The 20,734-nt window shown below is 38.0% G+C and overlaps 1 long non-coding RNA gene and 1 pseudogene across 2 annotated transcripts; one reads left to right on the top strand and one right to left on the bottom strand.

Annotated features, from left to right (window-relative positions):
• Positions 1 to 544: 544 nt before the first annotated feature.
• On the bottom strand, positions 545 to 2,428 carry LOC128619009 (uncharacterized). 2 transcript variants are annotated; one of them, XR_008387865.1, is made up of 2 exons: positions 1,889 to 2,428; positions 545 to 1,165 (listed from the first exon to the last, which is right to left on the bottom strand). It is a non-coding gene; the product is annotated as an uncharacterized LOC128619009 (long non-coding RNA). The 2 variants fall into 2 exon arrangements; XR_008387866.1 differs by lacking the exon at positions 1,889 to 2,428 and adding an exon at positions 1,422 to 1,867.
• Positions 2,429 to 3,551: 1,123 nt separating this feature from the next.
• On the top strand, positions 3,552 to 9,702 carry LOC128618342 (NLR family CARD domain-containing protein 3-like; annotated as a pseudogene).
• Positions 9,703 to 20,734: the final 11,032 nt, after the last annotated feature.

Genomic DNA, 20,734 nt, shown 5'->3' with positions numbered 1-20,734 from the left:
ATTTAAACCACTAAAATATAAAATTTCACAAAGAGGGAGAAATAGTGGATACTTTCTACATTTAATATAGAAAAACGCTTCACTGCCAGATTTTAACACAGTTTAAAGGAGGCTGAGATTCCCCAGCTAGACTTACATATGAATTTAGATTTATTCATTAATTTACATAACAGCTTTTAATCACAACTAATCATTTTTACAAAACAGATTCAGTTATGAAGCAATGCAGGAATTTAAGAATAATCTAGACTGGGAAAATACAAGCAATGTAACTGGAGTTATTATACAAAGAACCGGTTCTGAACTAACTCCTAATGTGTTCCTTAAAGTCACCAGAGTTTACTCTAAAGCTCAGCTTACCTGTGTGGTTAATGCAAAAGCATATATTTAAAAATAAATAAATAAAATAAATCCACTTAACTATATTCCAACAGTTCATATGATCACAGCAGTATGATGTATAACTGAGGAGAAACATCAGCATGTTGGAGTTTTACAGAAACTTCATATGACTCGAGTCAGCAATAACGACGATACAACTTCACACATTTGATCACTTTATTGTAGGACACACACATTCACTTATTTCAGCACATTAACATGATCAGAATAAAAGGAACATGTAGTATTGTAGGGATTTAGTGCACAATCATAAGTCAGTACACAATTTACTAGAATTACTGTAAAAACACAAGAAGGTTCCTGTGCAAAAGTCTACCTGAGTGTTCCATCAGCGTGTACCTGTCCTGATTTACACCCAACACACACTCGTGACATCACTCCTGCTCCTGAAAGACATTAACATGTCATTAATATGTGAACAGGAGGAGACCACGTTTCACTTTACTTTCACTTTTCACCACAGCACAAACTGCAACTTCTCTACAATTTAGAGATTATATAAAATGCTCATGTTCTCCACGTGTGAGATCGTCTGAAAGCTGAGACTCTACAGGTTCTCTCAGTGTTTCAGTTGTGTGTGTGTATGTGTGTGTGTGTAAGATCAAATCCCTTCATGCTGTAAAGAGAGAAAGAGGACACTAGTGAACCTGACCATGCTGAAACTCGCAGGCGATGCTCACGGGCCCGAAGAGTTAACACACCTTTCAACTGTGTGTGTTCACCTCCACAACTCTGACGTCCTCAATAGCTTCTGCACACCGTTCTAAAAAAACAAACAAAAAACACTAACTACAAACACGATAACTAGCAATAAAATGGTACAGCAATAGTCAATCATTAAAAAAACACAAAAAAGTATTTATCAACACAAAAATAAAACCACTAGATTTTCTTCATCCCATAAACATATGTAAAGGCTAAATTATATTTGTTGTACAGAGCTAAGAGTAATCTAGTGTTGTGTAATCTAGCATCAAGAACAATCTAGTGTAGACTCCACATGACCGCTGCAGCCGAACCTCGATGCTGCACATCCAGGCCAGTTAGTGGCGGTGGCCTCCAGTCACTCCTATCCGGTTATCAACATGGCCTCCAGTCACTCCTATCCGGTTATCAACATGGCCTCCAGTCACTCCTATCCGGTTAGAGACATGGCCTCCAGTCACTCCTATCCGGTTACACACGCAGCTTTCAGACTGAATTTCGTAATCGTCGCGCTAACATTCACTTCTCGTTCCAATCAATATATGTTTTATTTTAAAAGCATTATTACACAGAGGATTCTAACTCCTAACACAACGCGCTAATAATACATTAGCTACTCAGGCTAGCATTTCTAAAGGGTTTACCGGGTGGCCTGTCATGCTACTGTATTTTATATAGAAAATATTCATTTTTTTCACGACGCAAAACGAGGTTAAAAGTGGAAAATCCTATTTTATATGTCGGGATGAAGAAAAGTCTAAAGAACTCTTTAGAAACTTACCGATAGGTAGTGAGTAGAGCGAGGACTGTGTATGCTGTTCTGCCAGTGCTTTCTCTTCTTCTCCTTCTTCTTCTTGTTGTTAATGGCGCAGTACCGCCACCTACCCTATTTTGTGCGCTTTATCCTACAATAATGATCCTCTGCCCAGACCCACAGAACCATGTTAGGAATCCAGCATTAGATGGCGCTGTGTGTTCAGCTCCTCCATCCTTCCCCAAATCCCCACATTCCCCCGATCCAAGCATTGTTACTGAACTGTTATACAGTCCTGGTTTATTTAAGGCAATTTTCTTTCCTCTGTTCTCTCTTCTATCCTTCAGTCACAATATTAAAAACAACAACTGGACACTCTGCCCTCATTCACCATCCATCAGGGGTTAGGTATGGTCTGGGGCTGCGTGTTCATCTCCTTCAGGATCCACAGTGGAACAGAGCATCATTACTTTATTCTCATTTAAATCCTTGCGTTTAGCCCTGTACTGTACTGTACTGTACTGTTGGATCTATTAAACTCATATCCCAGTAAATATTTCAAGTCTTCTTTCCCTTTATATTTAAAAATGTTATTAATTCCTTTCTATCCTCCCCGTTCCTTTTACAATTATATATTACATGTTCTACTGTTTCTTTCTCACCACAGGACTCACACAGATCACTATCACTCCGGTTAAGAACAGTCATGCATTCAGTCCTGAGTGAAGTCTTAGCCTAGTTATTATGACCTCTTCCTATTTCTACCACAGAGAGTTCTTTTAGTATATACCAGTTTTTTTTTTATATAGACGCCTTCCCTTAGTGTCCATAATCCAAATTTCTTGCCATTCTTTGTGTAATATTTTTCTTAATAAAGCTTTTAAATTCTCCTTCACCTCAGGCCACACTGACATCCACTTCCTTCCTTTTTAAAGCATCTTTTGCTATCCCATCAGCGGTTTTCTTTCCAGATTTCCCTGCCCTGTACATACACACTGATACCCAGCAAAATCCTATTTCTACTCCTCTCTCCTTTTCTTTCTATATGCCATAATAACATAAGGTCCATTCCTGAAAATGGGTGCCATTTGTTTGTTGTAACTCTTACAAATTAAACTCCCTTTTTAAAAATCTTTTTTTCAACACTGAATCTAATAACACATATTTAACTATTTAAAATGTGTATTGGTCCATCTGGTCCCAACATAACTTTCATTTTTTACAAGGTTTCTAAGCAGAAGATGGTTGCATTTTTCTTCGTTCTGTTACCAAAACTCATGTGCAATTTAAAAATTTTTAAATTTTGTTTAAAAATGCTTTTCAACTAATTCCTGTTTCCCCTCAAGAAAGTGTTTATTTTAAAGAAATGGCTGGTTACACGTTCAAATAATTGATATTTCTGACTAATAAATTCACTATATATACACACATTTTTCCCTTTTAAAGGAAAACCAAACCTCAAGTTTATAAAAAAAAAAAAAATCTGGTAATTTATTAAACAGCCGGATAAATGATGGACCAGACATAGTTGAAAAAAAAATATAGTGGTTTAACTTTATTATTATTATTATTATTATTATTATTATTATTATTATTTAGAAGAAAAACAACTTTTATTTCAACAACAAAGGCTTTATTTCCTTTTATGGCTTAGAAGATGAATATTTGACAATGCCAATCTGTATGAATCCATCAGAAAGAGTTAAACCAATCGGTGAAAGTTTTCACATATCCAGTTTTATCTGAAAATAGAGTGTTTACTTTATTATAGCAGTGTGTTGAATGATAAAGGCCTGTAACACTGATTTTCTGATAAGTGGTCGACTCAAGAGCTCAAACAAAATTTAAAGGAAAAAACTGAACTTTGAACCAATTCACAAATCACGATGATCTATTTGATCCTTGTATGAACATCTAAACGGTCATTTTATTAAATATTATATAATCTTATTTATCTAACGGCAGGGATAGAGAGACATGGATGAAGGCAGAGAGACAGGTCTGTGTGTTATTATTACACAATACCAAGGTAATAGAGCTGTAAGACATCAGATATCAAATGTGTGTGTGTGTGTGTGTGTGTGTGTGTGTGTGTGTGTGTGTTCACAAGTCAGGTTCTATCTGAAATGAGAATCTGCATGAACTCATACTTGAAGACCGTGTAGGTTACTCTTCACCTTCCCATCTCACCCACTTATAAAAGGTTTGACGGACAAACACACTGCTGAGGAAAATTCACTAATCAACCTGATCCAGATGATGGTGGTGTCAGCCTTCTAAGTGTTTAACTTTTTTGAGTTGTACACGTTATAAAAGAAATCATTTTTAAGCAGTTTAAAAATGTGGACGTGGAGGTTATGAAGAATAACACGAGGTAGTGTTTACATGTCTACAGTAGCCCATTTACAGCCAAAAGCACCACAAACTATCTTTATTCCTGTGCAGATGTGGACAATAAAACATCTGGGACATCAGGGACAATAATAGTCTGAGACGTGATACACACTTAAACCTGTAGAGCTGCAATACACACATTCAGATTCCAAAAAAGAAGAGATCTGTATTTTCTGACAGGAAGAAACACACATCTGCGTCATCAACCTATTCACAGGAAACGCAGCACAGTTTCACTTTCACTACAAACAGCAGTGACTGTATTCTGTACGACGTGATCTCGGATATCTGCGTGTTTTACTGATCTTCGGTCTTCACATTATTCCGAGTCGCTTCATGTGTGTGATTTAAACTCTCCTCGGAATCGGTAAGTAATCATTATTTCCTCTGAACATTAGATCATGTCCTTATCTGTCCTTATCCGCTCCGTATCGAGCCCAGGGTTACCGCACCTTCCCTTTCTTTCTTCTCATTAATCTAATGTTTCGTCTTCAGCAAATACTTTTTTCACGTCCCTGAAGTAATTGTTAGAGTTGTACAGATCCACCTGGGTTATACCCCTACTCTTTACTATCAGTGTCCTGGGATTTGTTGAGAAAAGTGTATCTTTATGGAACTCCGGAGCGACTTGGTGCAGCGACTCCTAGTGGAAGTGAAGATAGTAGCGCACACGCCATCCCAGTCCACACCTGCTCACTGCCAGGCGCAGCGCCATCGTGCAGTAGCCAATTCGCTTAGCTTAGTGTAGCTTAGTTTAGGATTTAAAGTAATAAAATAAATAAATAAATAAATAAATAAATAAATAAACACTCACTTTGACTAAAATGAATAAATATGACATGATGAAAAAGCGACTAAATTAAAAGGATATTTTTTGTCAGAAGACAAAAACTATGCTATTATATTAGCATTATATCAGTGGTTTTTAAATGGTTTTAAAATGACAATAATATAGTTTATCACAATTATTTCTGGGATAACATATTGTTCAATGAAATTTGTTACCGTGACAGATCTAGAAAGTCGTTAGCTCATGCTCGGAAAGTCCCAAAAATTTGCTTGTAGAAGAACCCTGTAAATGTATTTATACACAGTACACGTATATTTTATTCGCATTAAGTATTTTTTTTTATTTCTGTCTGTAATAATATCTATGTTGTAGAATGATGGAGGGAAAGAGATCAGACTCTCCAGAACCCAGCTGTGTGTCCATGAAGAGTGACCGGTCAATGGAACCCATAACTAACTTCAGAGACAGAGACAGTTCTCCTGATCCGAGGTCAGTACAGTGAGGAGATTTAGTTCTTTTCTCACCAATAAAAAACTGAAGGGGCATTTACACTCAGACATACACTTCAAAAAGGAAAAGGAAGCGCTAACAGAAACTATTTATCCTGTTCAAACTGTTTTTCCCTCAAAGATAATTAATTGAGTTCATTCTTGCATGGTAAGTAAGAACAAGAAGACTGATGTGGGGGCGGGGCCCCGGAGTTAGTTAGTTGTCCTGGAGCTACTGAATGAAAATGTTTGTGTGTTTATATATGAAATGATTGGATAACCACCAAACACTGACTCAGAAGCAGTAATTAAGTCGCAAAATAACCCTGCAAATATATTTGTACACAGTACAAGTTTGTTTGTTTGTACAGTGCTGTGAAAAAATATTTGCCCCCATCCTGATTTCTTCTGCTTTTGTGTATATCTCATACTAAATAGTTTTAGATCTTCAAACGAAATACAATATAAAACAAAAGCAACCTGAGTAAACACACTATACAGTTTTAATTATTATTTTTTTATTGACACAAGAAATGTTATCCAACACCTATCACCTGTGTGAAAAACTAATTTCCCCCTTAAACATAAAATCTGGTCGCGCCGCCTTTAGCAGCAACAACTGAAACCAAACACTTCTGATACCTGGAGATCAGACTTTCACTTACTTCTAGGACTAGGACTTACTACTTCGCTTTGGATCATTATCTTGCTGAATAATCCAAATTCATAACTTTTTTGCTTCTATAAATAACATGATCATTAAAAAAAAATGTATTTTGTGTTTACTCAGGTTGCCTTTGTATTATCTTAGATTTTGTTTTAATTTCAGAAACAATTTAGTATGAGATATACACAAAAACAGGAACAAGAAATCAGAATGGGGGCAAATACTTTTTCACAGCACCGTACATCTTAACCTCATTTTATTAATGTCTGCACCTTTCCAACATTTCAGACATAATATGGTCGGTTAGAATGCTAGGACTTGCCTTTTACTCTGTCTGTATTATTTAATTTGCTTCTTATTAGAATAAGATGAAGATTGTTTAAGAGGTTCTGAGTTAATTCAAAGTTTATATACAATCATCTGTATACATTCCATATTATATTAACATGTCCAATTCCCTTCATTTCTGTCTGTAATAATATTTGTGTTGTAGAATGATGAAGAGAAAGAGATCAGACTCACCAGAACCCAGCGGTGTGTCCATGAAGAGTGACCAGTCAATGAATATCATAACTAACTTCAGAGAGAGAGACAGCTCTCCTGATCCGAGGTCAGTACTGTGAGGAGTTTTACAGCAGTGTTCCACGTGATCAAGCTCACTGGTCTCATTATATAACTATTTATTAATTCATTCATTAAAACATTTCTCGCTAAACATGTTAGTGTCAGTGCGGAAATCCTGAAATCAGTGTATTGTGTTAAGAGGATAGTGTTAAATATCTGTCTCTGTATTTATTAGTGTGTTGTGCAGCTATGAATACATATAGTCTATATTACATCATGTGTTTTATTTCTTCACAGACCACAACAGAAGAAATCAAAACTCAGCAGAAATCAGGACTCTGATTTCAGATCAGAATTGGACCCCATATTCAAGGTGTGTGTATGCGGTTTATCCATGTGCAGCAGCATTATGGGTAATCAGACAGAATTTCAGCTGTAACTGTGGGAATAGAAAGAGACTTTTCTTCTTTTTATAAAATAAAAGCATCTCTCAGTGTGTAACATTATAATATTTAGATGTGTTCCTGTGTGTTTCTAACCAGGAGCTGGAACACAAAGTCATCACTCTGATGAAGAAAGAGCTGAAGAGGTTTAGGAAGCTCCTGAGTCCAGATTACCCATCATGCACTGAGAGGGAGGTGGAGGATGAGGAGGATCTGCACAGTGTCAGAGACGGAGCGCTGAAGATCACACTGCACGTCCTGAAGAACATGAACCACACAGATCTCGCTAACACACTGCACAACAGTAAGAGCTCTGAGTCATGACTTTATTTTATCAACTTAAATTCTGTTCATACTTAAACACATCATATTCAATTTATCAAGATGAATTAGTCAATAATATTAACAATCTGAAATTAGTTTTAGTTTGCACTGTATATGTTTTTATTTCTAAATTTAATACATTAATCAGGAATGTACATCAATATTTAATTTATTTATTTAAAGTGATTTTACATTAAAACATGTTATTACTTTGTTTATTAGAGTCTGAGGCCTCTGTGTATCAGACAAAACTGAAATCCAGCCTGAGAGAGAAGTTTAAAAGAATTAATGAAGGAATCTCACAGCATGGAAGTTCAGCATTTCTGAATGAGATCTACACAGATCTCTACATCACAGAGGGTTGGAGTGGAGACGTCAATAATGAACATGAGGTGAGACAGATTGAGACAGCGTCCAGGAGACCAGCAGCACAGGAGAAACCCATCAAATGTAATGATCTCTTTAAAGACAAGTCCATCAGAAGTGTTCTGACTGAAGGAGTTTCTGGAATTGGAAAAACAGTCTCTGTGCAGAAGTTCATTCTGGACTGGACTGAAGGAAAAGCAAATCAGGACGTCACCTTCATGTTTCCACTTCCCTTTAGAGAGCTGAATCTGATGAAGCAGAAACATCTCAGTCTGATGGATCTTCTTCATCATTTTTCCCTGAAATGAGAAAACTAGAATTAATAGACTCCTACAAAGTCCTGTTGATCTTTGATGGTCTGGATGAGTGTCGACTTCCTCTAAATTTCTAGAAGAATGAGATGTTGTGTGATGTGACAGAGTCAGCCTCAGTGGATGTGCTGCTGACGAACCTCATCAAGGGGAATCTGCTTCCCTCTGCTCTCCTCTGGATAACCTCTCGACCAGGAGCAGCCAATCAGATCCCTCCTGAGTGTGTAGACCAGGTAACAGAGGTACGAGGGTTCAGTGATCCTCAGAAAGAGGAGTACTTCAGGAAGAGGATCAGTGATCAGAGCCTGGCCAATAAAATCATCTCACACATGAAGTCTTCAAGAAGCCTCCACATCATGTGCCACATCCCAGTCTTCTGCTGGATCTCAGCCACTGTTCTAGAGAGAATGTTGGGAGAAGCAGAGAGTGGAGAGATCCCCAAGACTCTGACTCAAATGTTCACACACTTCCTGATCTTTCAGATCAAACACAAGGACCAAAAGTACCATCAGAAATGTGACCCTGATCCTCAGCAGACCAGAGAGAGTATCCTGGCACTGGGAAGACTGGCTTTCCAACAGCTGGAGAAAGGAAACCTGATCTTCTATGAGGAAGACCTGAGAGAGTGTGGCATTGATGTGAGAGAAGCGTCAGTGTACTCAGGAGTGTGTACCCAAATCTTCAGAGAGGAGTTTGGGCTTCACCTGGGGAAGGAGTTCAGGACTGTTCAGGAGTTTCTGGCTGCTTTATACACATTTCTCTCCTTCATCAGCAGAAATGTAACAGAACAACAAACCACTGATCTGTCTGATCTTCTCACCAAGTCAGACATGTCTGATCTCCTCAGGAGCGCAGTGGACAAGGCCTTACAGAGTGAGAACGGACACCTGGACCTGTTCCTCCGCTTCCTTCTGGGTCTCTCACTGGATTCCAATCAGACTCTCTTACGAGGCTTAATGCCACAGACAGGAAGCAGCTCTCACAGCAAACAGGAAACAGTCGAGTACATCAAGGAGAAGATCAGGGAGAATCCATCTCCAGAGAAATCCATCAATCTGTTCCACTGTCTGAATGAACTGGATGATCATTCTCTAGTGCAGGAAGTACAAACTTACATAAAAAAGGGAGGCCACCATCGTCTCAGTGGAACCAGACTCTCTCCTTCTCAGTGGTCAGCTCTGGTGTTTGTGTTACTGAACTCAGGACAGGAGCTGGATGAGTTTAATTTTATTAAATATTACCCAACAGAGGAATGTCTTCTGAAGCTGCTGCCAGTGGTCAAAGCCTCCAGAAAAGCTATGTGAGTATTTTTATTTATAAATGTATTACTGCATGGTTTATTATTTTAATGTAACACTGAACAATGGTGTGGGAAGTGTGTGCGCGTGTGGGAAGTGTAGTCCTCGTTTGTTTATTCTGAAACTACATGTTTGTAGTTTGTGTTGTATTCTGAGAACTGTAGTTGCTGGTTTGACATGACAGACATGAACACACCACCTGTACTCAAGAGAATTTCCTTTCACTTACTTACTTACTAAGGCATTACAATAATCTAGTCTAGATGTGATGAAAGCATGAACTAATATTTCTGCATCATGTAGTGACAATATATTTCTTATCTTAGAAATATTAGTAGTTACATCATACACTTTCTGTCAAACTGTCAATCAAAGTGTTGTGTGTGATAATTTATGACCCTCTGTGCTTCCCTGACTGGCAGGTCTGTAGGGGTGGTGAGGGGGGTAACCCTATGGAGTGTATCAGCTGATCAATCTGGCTCCTTTGTGTCTAGGGGTGTTGTGGAGAGGTGTGTGTGGGGGGAATAGCCCCCCTCCCAACAAAAGGTGTTTATGTTAATGAGTTTGCTTTTTGATGGGGTGAAATACGTCTGAAATACGTCTTTGTGTTACTGTGTGGCGTTATTTCGTTTGTGTAAACACATTGTTAGAAAAGCATAATGTTTGAATGTGTACAGATATGAGTAGAATATTTGTTTTGTGAAAATAAATGAAAACAATTGTTGATTATGTTTTTAGGGATCCCGGTTTACCTTTGAATAAAAAGTTTAGGAGGTAAAGCGTCTTTTTAAAAAAAAGAATCTGTGTAAAATAATCGTTTGTATTACACACAATCTAAACACAAACCTTTAGGATGTAAAAATGATTAAAAGTGCTGTTTAAAAAGAATAGCGCATATTACATGACTTCTAAACAAAGATCCTTACGAGGTAAAAATGTTAAAGTGCTGGCTAAAAGAATCTCCGTAATGTTTAAACTAGGAGAGAAGTATTTTCCAGAGATGTCTTCCATTCGCTGTGTAAAAGCAGTAATGAAGTGAAAACGAACCCAACCTCTCACTCGCTAAACCCCGCCCACACATACGTGTTTTCAGACACGCCTCTCTCTCTCTCTCTCTCTCTCTCTAAACCCCGCCCACACATACGTGTTTTCAGACACGCCTCTCTCTCTCTCTCTCTCTCTCTCTATCTCTCTCTAAACCCCGCCCACTCATACGTGTTTTCAGACACGCCTCTCTCTCTCTCTCTCTCTCTCTAAACCCCGCCCACTCATACGTGTTTTCAGACACGCCTCTCTCTCTCTCTCTCTCTCTAAACCCACGCTCATACGTGTGTCACCGGCAGACAGTACTTTCGGTCAAACTGTCAACCGAAGTAGTGTGCTAATTTATGATCTTTGTGTTTTTCCTGACCGACAGTTCTGTAGGTACACCTAATTTATGACCAGGGGTGGTGGTGGGGGTGGTGGGGGTGGTGGGGGTAACCCTATCCAATGTATCAGTGGGACATTTTGGCCCCTGTATGTCTGGGTTGTGTCCTTCCCTTCCTGGGGGTGTGTGTTTTGTGTATTGTGGGGGATCTCCATCAACAAATATGTTTATGTTAATGACACTGTTGTGAAACGTGTTTCCCCCTGAATTATTCACACACAAATATAGACCTTTTTGTGGTATAAGAGAATATTTGTTTCTGAAATTACTTTTGTGGTATTGTTTTATTTCAAAGCTTAAGGATGGTTTCGGTGAAATATGTCTGATGTAAGAAAAGAGTATCAAATGGTTAATATTGGTGTGTTACTATGTGGGGGATTTCATTTTGTGTAACCACATTGTTATAAAAAGCATGATGGTTGAATGTGAATATATATGAGCAGAATGTTTGCTTGTGAAATATATGAAAACAACTGTTGATTAGGTTTTTGGGAGAACGGCGTGACTTTGAATAAACATTTACTGAAATAAAACCCCTGAAACAGATAAACCATCAATATGGCCAAAGAAATGTAAAAAATGTTTTTACATAGATTCTAAACATAAACCTTTAGGAGGTAAAACGTTTAATAGTGCCGTTTAAAAGAATCGTGCGTTTTGTTTCAACTATAAACAAGATTTTGGAAAATGGCTTGCCAACGAGGACACTTATAGAGAACTGCCGTTAAATACATACGATTTTGTCTATGCTTTGACATCCCATGTCCACACTGGCTTACAGTCAACTCGTGTAAATTCATGACCTCTGTAACACTGTTTGATCTGAATGTGTGATCTTTCCTGGCAGTTGTCTGTCGGTGTGAAAGAGAGAGATGTGTGATTTCTGGGGGTTTTGCTGACCAGAATCCTTACAAATGTGTTTATGAGTCTCAGTGCTAAAATAACGGTTAAGAAGTTGTAGTTAAAACACAGAAGAAACTCTGCAACTATCTGTTACAGTGTCTGCTCTGAGAAATCCTAATACCCCTAGAGGAACGCTGTGTATTTCACCAGCACGAGGACCTGATGAAATGAGAGAGGACCTGACTTCTGCTCCAAGAAAAAAAACAAGATGTTAGTTTGACAATTTATTCATGAAGATATAGTAAAGACGTTGTTGTTGACATTGACGTTGACGTCAACAACTCCAAAGATCGTGTCTTAAGGCCGAGTGGCTTTTTTAGGAGGTAGAAAAACATTTCAAGATGATGTTTTAAAAGAAACGGGTGTTTCGTCCATAATGGTAAAAAAGAAAAATGGTTGTACTGCAATGTGAAATAAATTGGTGGAGACACACTGAGTACATTTCTGTTCCACAGTCTATAAGGATCCACACCATTAATGTAGAACGGCAAATGTACACACCCTCCGTGACTACGTTATTTAAGATTTAAATATTTTTATTTTGTGATGGCAGAAAGACAAAACTGTTGTACATTTGGTATCTGGTGATTTTAAAGTTAGACCCCAACTGTCAAATATGTTTTGACATAGAATGTGAATTGCTTTGTCAAGGAAAAGAACACGGTGGTATGGAAAGGGTATGATGAGGTGATCTAACGCTGAGGAGTTCTACAGTACTTTGACTTGGGAACATTCCAACATGGCCCTCAGAGAGGCATTATCTAAGCTATGTATGTATAATATAGATCAGATCACCAGTCTGTCTTTACCCTCTCCTGATCTGGAGTCAAATGATTACTGTTTATTTCCTCGTATGGGTTTATGAGAGTGAGCAGTCATATACACTATAAGCCAAAGGTTTAGAAGCAGGAGAGTTATTTGTAAAGGTTCCAAAATATTTTACTAGTTGGGGGCATATTTCCAACAGAACAGAATATTAGACATTTAGTGTGAACTAGTGTAAAAAAAATTCTCTGAAATATTTCGGTGAAAATATTTTTCCATTTTAAAGGCATTATATTAGAAACGATAGTACAGTCTTTGTTGATAAGTTACCAACTTATACTTTATAACAGTTTGTTTAGGACCATCTGAATCTGGCAAACAACTTTTATTCCATTTAGGCATGCAATAAAAGTTAAATTACAAATGAGGAAGAAATGACTTGTACACTACTGCTGCGGATATTAAGTCAAACCATTTTGTTCAAACTTCAGTGTGATCCATAGAGTAGCAGAAATTTACGGCACCTCATGAATACCATGTGAAGGATTAAGTTGACTCGTCACTTACAGTTACAAAGAGGTATCCTTGTGCAGGATTATTTTCGCACCAACTTTGCCCATTGCACGTCTTCTACCATGTCAACATATAAGAAAAGGCAGAAAGTAATATGAGATGTATAAGAATATATTTTATCAAATATAAGACATTATAATGAAAAACATAATCATATTATTTAACAAGGTCTTCCATTCAGCCCTCTTGTGTAAGAGCATTATCAGTATTGTACGGCAGTTGGGACAGTAGTTAGCGGCAGTTGGGACAGTAGTTAGCTTTCAGATGTCAGATGAAAGACAAATTTTTGAGTCACAGTGCCAAACTACTGGCAGAATATTTTGATCCTTCTTTTTCAGCGTGAAGGACTGGTATTTATTTAATAGACAGATGGCACAGCTGTATACTTTGTCAGAGGATTTAGGAATTTTTTAAAGAAAGGTTCATTGTTTTTGTTCTTTTATCTTTGCTTCAGTTTGTATACTTACTTTGGTTAGTGACTTAAACTGTTTTATTAGGTGGTGACAGATTTTGTTAATGGTGATACGTGAAGATTAAGTTGGTATGCATGTACAAAATAAAACTGTCTATATACATTTCAGTGTTTAACAGTGTAACAGTGTTACAGAGGTCATGAATTTACACGAGTTGACTGTAAGCCAGCGGCGACATGGGATGTCAAAGCATAGACAAAATCGCATGTATTTAGCGGCAGTTCTGTATAAGTATCCTCGTTGGCAAGCCATTTTCCAAAATCTTGTTTATAGTTGAAACAAAACGCACGATTCTTTTAAACGGCACTATTAAACGTTTTACCTCCTAAAGGTTTATGTTTAGAATCTATGTAAAAACATTTTTTACATTTCTTTGGCCATATTGATGGTTTATCTGTTTCAGGGGTTTTATTTCAGTAAATGTTTATTCAAAGTCACGCCGTTCTCCCAAAAACCTAATCAACAGTTGTTTTCATATATTTCACAAGCAAACATTCTGCTCATATATATTCGCATTCAACCATCATGCTTTTTATAACAATGTGGTTACACAAAATGAAATCCCCCACATAGTAACACACCAATATTAACCATTTGATACTCTTTTCTTACATCAGACATATTTCACTGAAACCATCCTTAAGCTTCAAAATAAAACAATACCACAAAAGTAATTTCAGAAACAAACATTCTCTTATACCACAAAAAGGTCTATATTTGTGTGTGAATAATTCAGGGGGAAACACGTTCCACAACAGTGTCATTAACATAAACACATTTGTTGGGGGAGATCCCCCACAATACACAAAACACACACCCCCAGGAAGGGAAGGACACAACCCAGACATACAGGGGCCAAAATGTCCCACTGATACATTGGATAGGGTTACCCCCACCACCCCCACCACCACCCCTGGTCATAAATTAGGTGTACCTACAGAACTGTCGGTCAGGAAAAACACAAAGATCATAAATTAGCACACTACTTCGGTTGACAGTTTGACCGAAAGTACTGTCTGCCGGTGACACACGTATGAGCGTGGGTTTAGAGAGAGAGAGAGAGAGAGAGAGAGAGAGAGGCGTGTCTGAAAACACGTATGTGTGGGCGGGGTTTAGAGAGAGAGAGAGAGAGAGAGAGGCGTGTCTGAAAACACGTATGTGTGGGCGGGGTTTAGAGAGAGATAGAGAGAGAGAGAGAGAGAGAGAGAGGCGTGTCTGAAAACACGTATGTGTGGGCGGGGTTTAGAGAGAGAGAGAGAGAGAGAGAGAGAGGCGTGTCTGAAAACACGTATGTGTGGGCGGGGTTTAGCGAGTGAGAGGTTGGGTTCGTTTTCACTTCATTACTGCTTTAACACAGCGAATGGAAGACATCTCTGGAAAATACTTCTCTCCTAGTTTAAACATTACGGAGATTCTTTTAGCCAGCACTTTAACATTTTTACCTCGTAAGGATCTTTGTTTAGAAGTCATGTAATATGCGCTATTCTTTTTAAACAGCACTTTTAATCATTTTTACATCCTAAAGGTTTGTGTTTAGATTGTGTGTAATACAAACGATTATTTTACACAGATTATTTTTTTAAAAAGACGCTTTACCTCCTAAACTTTTTATTCAAAGGTAAACCGGGATCCCTAAAAACATAATCAACAATTGTTTTCATTTATTTTCACAAAACAAATATTCTACTCATATCTGTACACATTCAAACATCATGCTTTTCTAACAATGTGTTTACACAAACGAAATAACGCCACACAGTAACACAAAGACGTATTTCAGACGTATTTCACCCCATCAAAAAGCAAACTCATTAACATAAACACCTTTTGTTGGGAGGGGGGCTATTCCCCCCACACACACCTCTCCACAACACCCCTAGACACAAAGGAGCCAGATTGATCAGCTGATACACTCCATAGGGTTACCCCCCTCACCACCCCTACAGACCTGCCAGTCAGGGAAGCACAGAGGGTCATAAATTATCACACACAACACTTTGATTGACAGTTTGACAGAAAGTGTATGATGTAACTACTAATATTTCTAAGATAAGAAATATATTGTCACTACATGATGCAGAAATATTAGTTCATGCTTTCATCACATCTAGACTAGATTATTGTAATGCCTTAGTAAGTAAGTAAGTGAAAGGAAATTCTCTTATATCATGTGTCCTCTTATATTATGAACTGCTATCAAATACCTATGATGCATGTATTCATTTAATTACCTCTTTGAATAAGCTGATCAACTGCTATCCTTGATTATATTATTATGTATTTCTGTGTCAGCATGACACAGGACTTATTTTGTATTATGACAATGTGCTGTGTGTTTTGTTTAAATCTGTCTGACACTTGGACCAGTAGAAACCGTCCACGCACTGCTGTTATCAATGTGTACAATGTGTACAAATACTTCTGTTTGGAATGAATAAACCAGAAGTCTCTGTGAACATTCGCGTGTTAGTGTGTGTGTTCATTCGGACTCTCCAGGCCTGAACTCTGCGGTAAACCACACTTTCTAGCTCATAGCAGCACAGAACTAAAAGTTAATAGAAGTTAATGGTAAAACAGCGAACTTTTGGTTTTCTATGATCTGCCACGCCTACTTAGATCAAAAGATGCAGGCTGTACCTCGAATAGCGAAGGCTAAAGCAAGGGGAAGAGCTTTTTCTTACAAAGCCCCACAGTTATGGAACAACCTTCCAATTAGTGTTCAGGTCTCAGTGTTTAAGTCCAGGCTGAAAATGTATGTGTTTTCTCAAGCTTACCATGAATAGACTTTCTTTTACGCAAAGTACACAGTCTTATCCATTACAGGATAGTAAGTATACCTAATAATCTCTCCGTCTCTTTACCTCCCTCTCCCTCTCTCCTTCTGTCGAGCGACACATGATTTTATGGAGGTGCTAGTGATCCTGATCCTTTCTGCTCTCCGGACCTACCTGATCCGTTCAGATGCCCAACCTCTGGATGGAGCTCTCATCTACTCCAATTCCACATGGACATACTCACTGTGGTTACTGGGACTACGGTTGCTACTATGGCCCTGGGACTGCAATCACCATATGCAGTTTTGCACTCAGGTCTCCTTTGAACAGTGGACTAGTTAAAAAAACAGACTTCATATAAAAACCATAATGAACTTTCCTTTGCTTTTACACTATCTGTTGTTACCCAGATGAGGATGAGTTCCCTTCTGAGTCTGGTTCCTCTCAAGGTTTCTTCCTCATAACAACTTAGGGACTTTTTCCTTGCCACCGTCGCCACCGGCTTGCTCAATTGGGATTAATCCACACACTAAAAATCTGTATCCTGTGTTTATATATTTCTATAAAGCTGCTTTGAGACAATGTTCAATGTTAAAAGTGCTATACAAATAAAATTTAATTGAATTCAACTGAATTTAGGGGCCTGCTAACAGGTTGTTCAAACACTCAGACATTAGTTCTGCTTGTTGAATGCTATACGAATGACCATTGTAAAAAGTGCTATGCAAATAAAATTGGATTGAATTGAATTGAGTGCAATGTACATTCCGGACAGCCGGAATGTGGGGGCAGACATCCTGTCAAGGCAGGGGCTTGGAGGCTCCATCCACAAGTGCTGGAGTCCATATGGTTCGGCCAAGCAGAAGTGGATGTTTTCGCAGTGACTGTCGGGCTTGTATTTTTTTGAACAGGGCCATACCCTCAGTATGATGGAGTGGGTATTCTCGTTCCCACAGCATGAAGCTAACGCAATGTGGAGTTCTCTTTGAAAGGGAACGTCTGGGTTACCCAATTCCTTTGTCATACTGGGGCAGGCCTGTGAATTGTGTCTTCACTTCAGATGATGAGGTTGACGGTGCGGTTCACAGGTGCTGTTATATATCACACAACGCGCTTAATTGCCACGTCACCTGCTCAAAGCAGGCCTATAAATAGGCATGATGTTACACAAGCTTCAGATGCCAGTCACGCATGAGTGCACTTCCTACAGCATGGAGCTCATGCAACGTCTCATTCCCTTCTCAGGGAACAGAGTTACATACGTAAACCAGACGTTTTGCTGGTTTGAAACTGTATCCAAACAGCGAGCAAGATAAATGTAAATATAGATAACTAGCTAGAAAATAATAGATAGAAACAGATTTTTTAAAAAGAATAAATAGATAAATATAGACAATTTAAATGATAAATAAAGTCATTATTAACAGGTTCTGTCAGTAAAATGATATGATAGAGGAGGGGTCAGAAACAAGGAGGGACTGAATCAGGAAAAGAGAATGGTGAGATATATAAATTAAGAGGTGTGTGATGCCTCCTCAACCCTCATATTACATTATTAATATACTTTATCTCAGTACTGTGACACTTTTATTGTATGTCAAGTTTATCTTCCCATATAAATAAATATGATAAAGTTACATAGAATTACTTTGTGTTACTGTGTGTTTAGTTATTCCGAGCGTTAAATTCGTCCATGTTCTTGACCAGCCACTGGACGTTTGCGACTGTAAAATAAGAGGCAGATGCACAGTGAAGGGACGAAACGCACTCAAAGTCTGTTTTGAGCGATGATCTGATGTCTAGTAGTGTTTGGTCATATTGATCCAACATGTGTGTTAAATCAAACCCTGGAGAGTTCACTTACAGGGACACGTCATTAAAACTTTATAACTTCAGTAAAAACTCAAATAGCAGTTTTTCATCTGATGTAAATTCAGTGTGTATACAGTCCCCTCCGAAAGTATTGGAACAGCAAGGTCAATTATTTTGTTTTTCTAATTTACTTTATGTATGTTCCTATACTTTTGCTCACACATCTAGATGTAAATATCATTAAATGAAAACTGAAATTCTGATCTATCATCTCATCTACATCTTTTGATCTGAAACCCAAACGTCTTCAGTGTTTAGCAAAAACCCAAAAGAATTATTCTTTCTGTTCCAGAACTTTCAGCGTGTTTTGTTAAAGCTTTAGATTTAGATACTCACTGTGTTTTTACTCCTGAAAAGTCTTAAAGTTTAAAGTTATTTCCCCTCGACACAAAACACAGCTGCTGTGTTTCCCTTCCTCATCTGTCTGGTTTGGTGGACACACACACACACACACACGACGACGACTACAAACAAAGCCAGTCCAGTCTGAAGGACAGAAGCAGGATTCGGTGTTTAGGGAAGTTCATTCTCATAATATTTACAGAAAAGTGAAAGTAATTTTAGTGAAGTTTAACCTGAAATATGAGAGCTGCAGTGGGACAGTCACTAACAAGAAGGACAAAAATACAAACTTAAGTGAGGACCAAATTAAGAACATGAACAATAAGTTCAGAAAATAGGAAGTAATAAAAGAATAAATGTGACAGTCAGTGAAGAGAAAGAAATAAGAACAGTGGATGTGTATCTGATAGAATGTACAGGAAGAATGGAAACACAGGGTCGTTTGGTGTAAAGCTCAGAAACCAGGACACTGAAGCAGTGAAACGTGGCTTTAGGAGCAGCTCAGATCTCAGAGAATGAAGTTAAAGACCTGGTGTGTGATGTTTAGTTCTGTAGTTTATCCAGTTCACACCTCAGACCAACAGCAGACTTCATTTTTATCAACAATACCCATGTCCCTTATGCAACAGAAATCAATTGTGAAAAACACCATGTAATAATATCCCATTATTATTATTATTATTATTGTTGTTGTTGTTGTTGTTTTTATTATTATTATTAGTAGTAGTAGTAGTAGATATCACTGAATTAAACAGAGCGTAATGTATAATATGGGTTTTAGTTCATTATTATTCAAAGTACTCCGCTCTCCTCCAGCCAAAGGCTGTACATCAGTTGAATGTTGTGATAATCTCACCCTGCATATGCTGGAGGACAAATGATGCAGGAGTGACCTTGTAGCTAAATCAGGGTTCTGTTATAAAATCAAGTTATAAAATGTACTTTTGTGAATCAGTGTGTTGATATTGCAGCATTGTGTATTTTATGGTACTCTGGGGATCAGGCAGCAGATCAGATTATCATATCACCTGTTTATCTGACACATGGACCCCCTGACATTTCTCAACTTGTACATCACCTTTCACTTTATTCTGTTAGGATCAACATGGAGGACTATCCAGGTGTTAAAATCCCACCCCCTGGTGGTTATAAGGTCATCATAGACACTGGACGATACCAATATAATACACAAAAACAAGTAGGCATGAGTGTGAGACGGGGCAGAAGGTCATGCTAGCTTAAATCTAGCATTAAACAGAATAGGAAAACACCCCACTGGACTCTACACACACTGCAGTGCAAGAGACGGTAAAACACATTCTGTTAGACTGCAAAAGATATGAGGAGGAAAGAACTGAGCTAGAGATGCAGATTGGAAAACAGAACATGACACTAGAGAACTTGCTGGGGAAAATATCTGGGGAAATGCACCGCCCCCTAATAAACTATCTAAAAATACTGGGATAAGTGAGAGACTTTAGTAATCTAGTAGGAATATCTAGTATATAGTTATTTATCTCTTTATTGTCTTTTATTTATGTAGTATTGTTTTATTATTATTATTATTATTATTATTATTATTATTATTATTATTTTTATTATTATTATTATTTCCCATTTTATTTTAATTTTCTGCCAATTTACTGCCCACACTCCAGTCCAGTAGGTGGCGGTAATGCACCTTTAACTGGTTTGCCAACCACCCTTAAAACAAATAGAAGAAGAAGAAGAAGAATATTTATATGAAATACAGCCAAAAGTAGGTGGTGAAGCTTTAAGGGCTCTAACATTACATGAGCACTCATTACAAGCCTAAGAATAGAAGATAAAAACGTAATGAAGCACTGTTAAATTAATCAGGAAACTGAGTGAATAACTGAATCATACAGCAGTGTGAAAGCGGAAAGAGAACTGACCAGGCCCGGACTGGTTAATCGGGAGCACCCTGAGAATTCCTGGTGGGCCGGTGTGTTTTTTGGGCCACGAGGGCCGGTGTTGTCATGGCACTGGGTTGAAATATGGATAATGTCCCTAGGTTGCCTGCACTATTTTACCACAGCCCCACTCTTTTTATTTATTATTTTACACAACCCACTC

The sequence above is a fragment of the Ictalurus furcatus genome, chromosome 1 (genome assembly GCF_023375685.1).
Source record: "Ictalurus furcatus strain D&B chromosome 1, Billie_1.0, whole genome shotgun sequence".
Taxonomy (NCBI): domain Eukaryota; kingdom Metazoa; phylum Chordata; class Actinopteri; order Siluriformes; family Ictaluridae; genus Ictalurus; species Ictalurus furcatus.
This window is presented reverse-complemented; position numbering and strand designations above follow the sequence as displayed.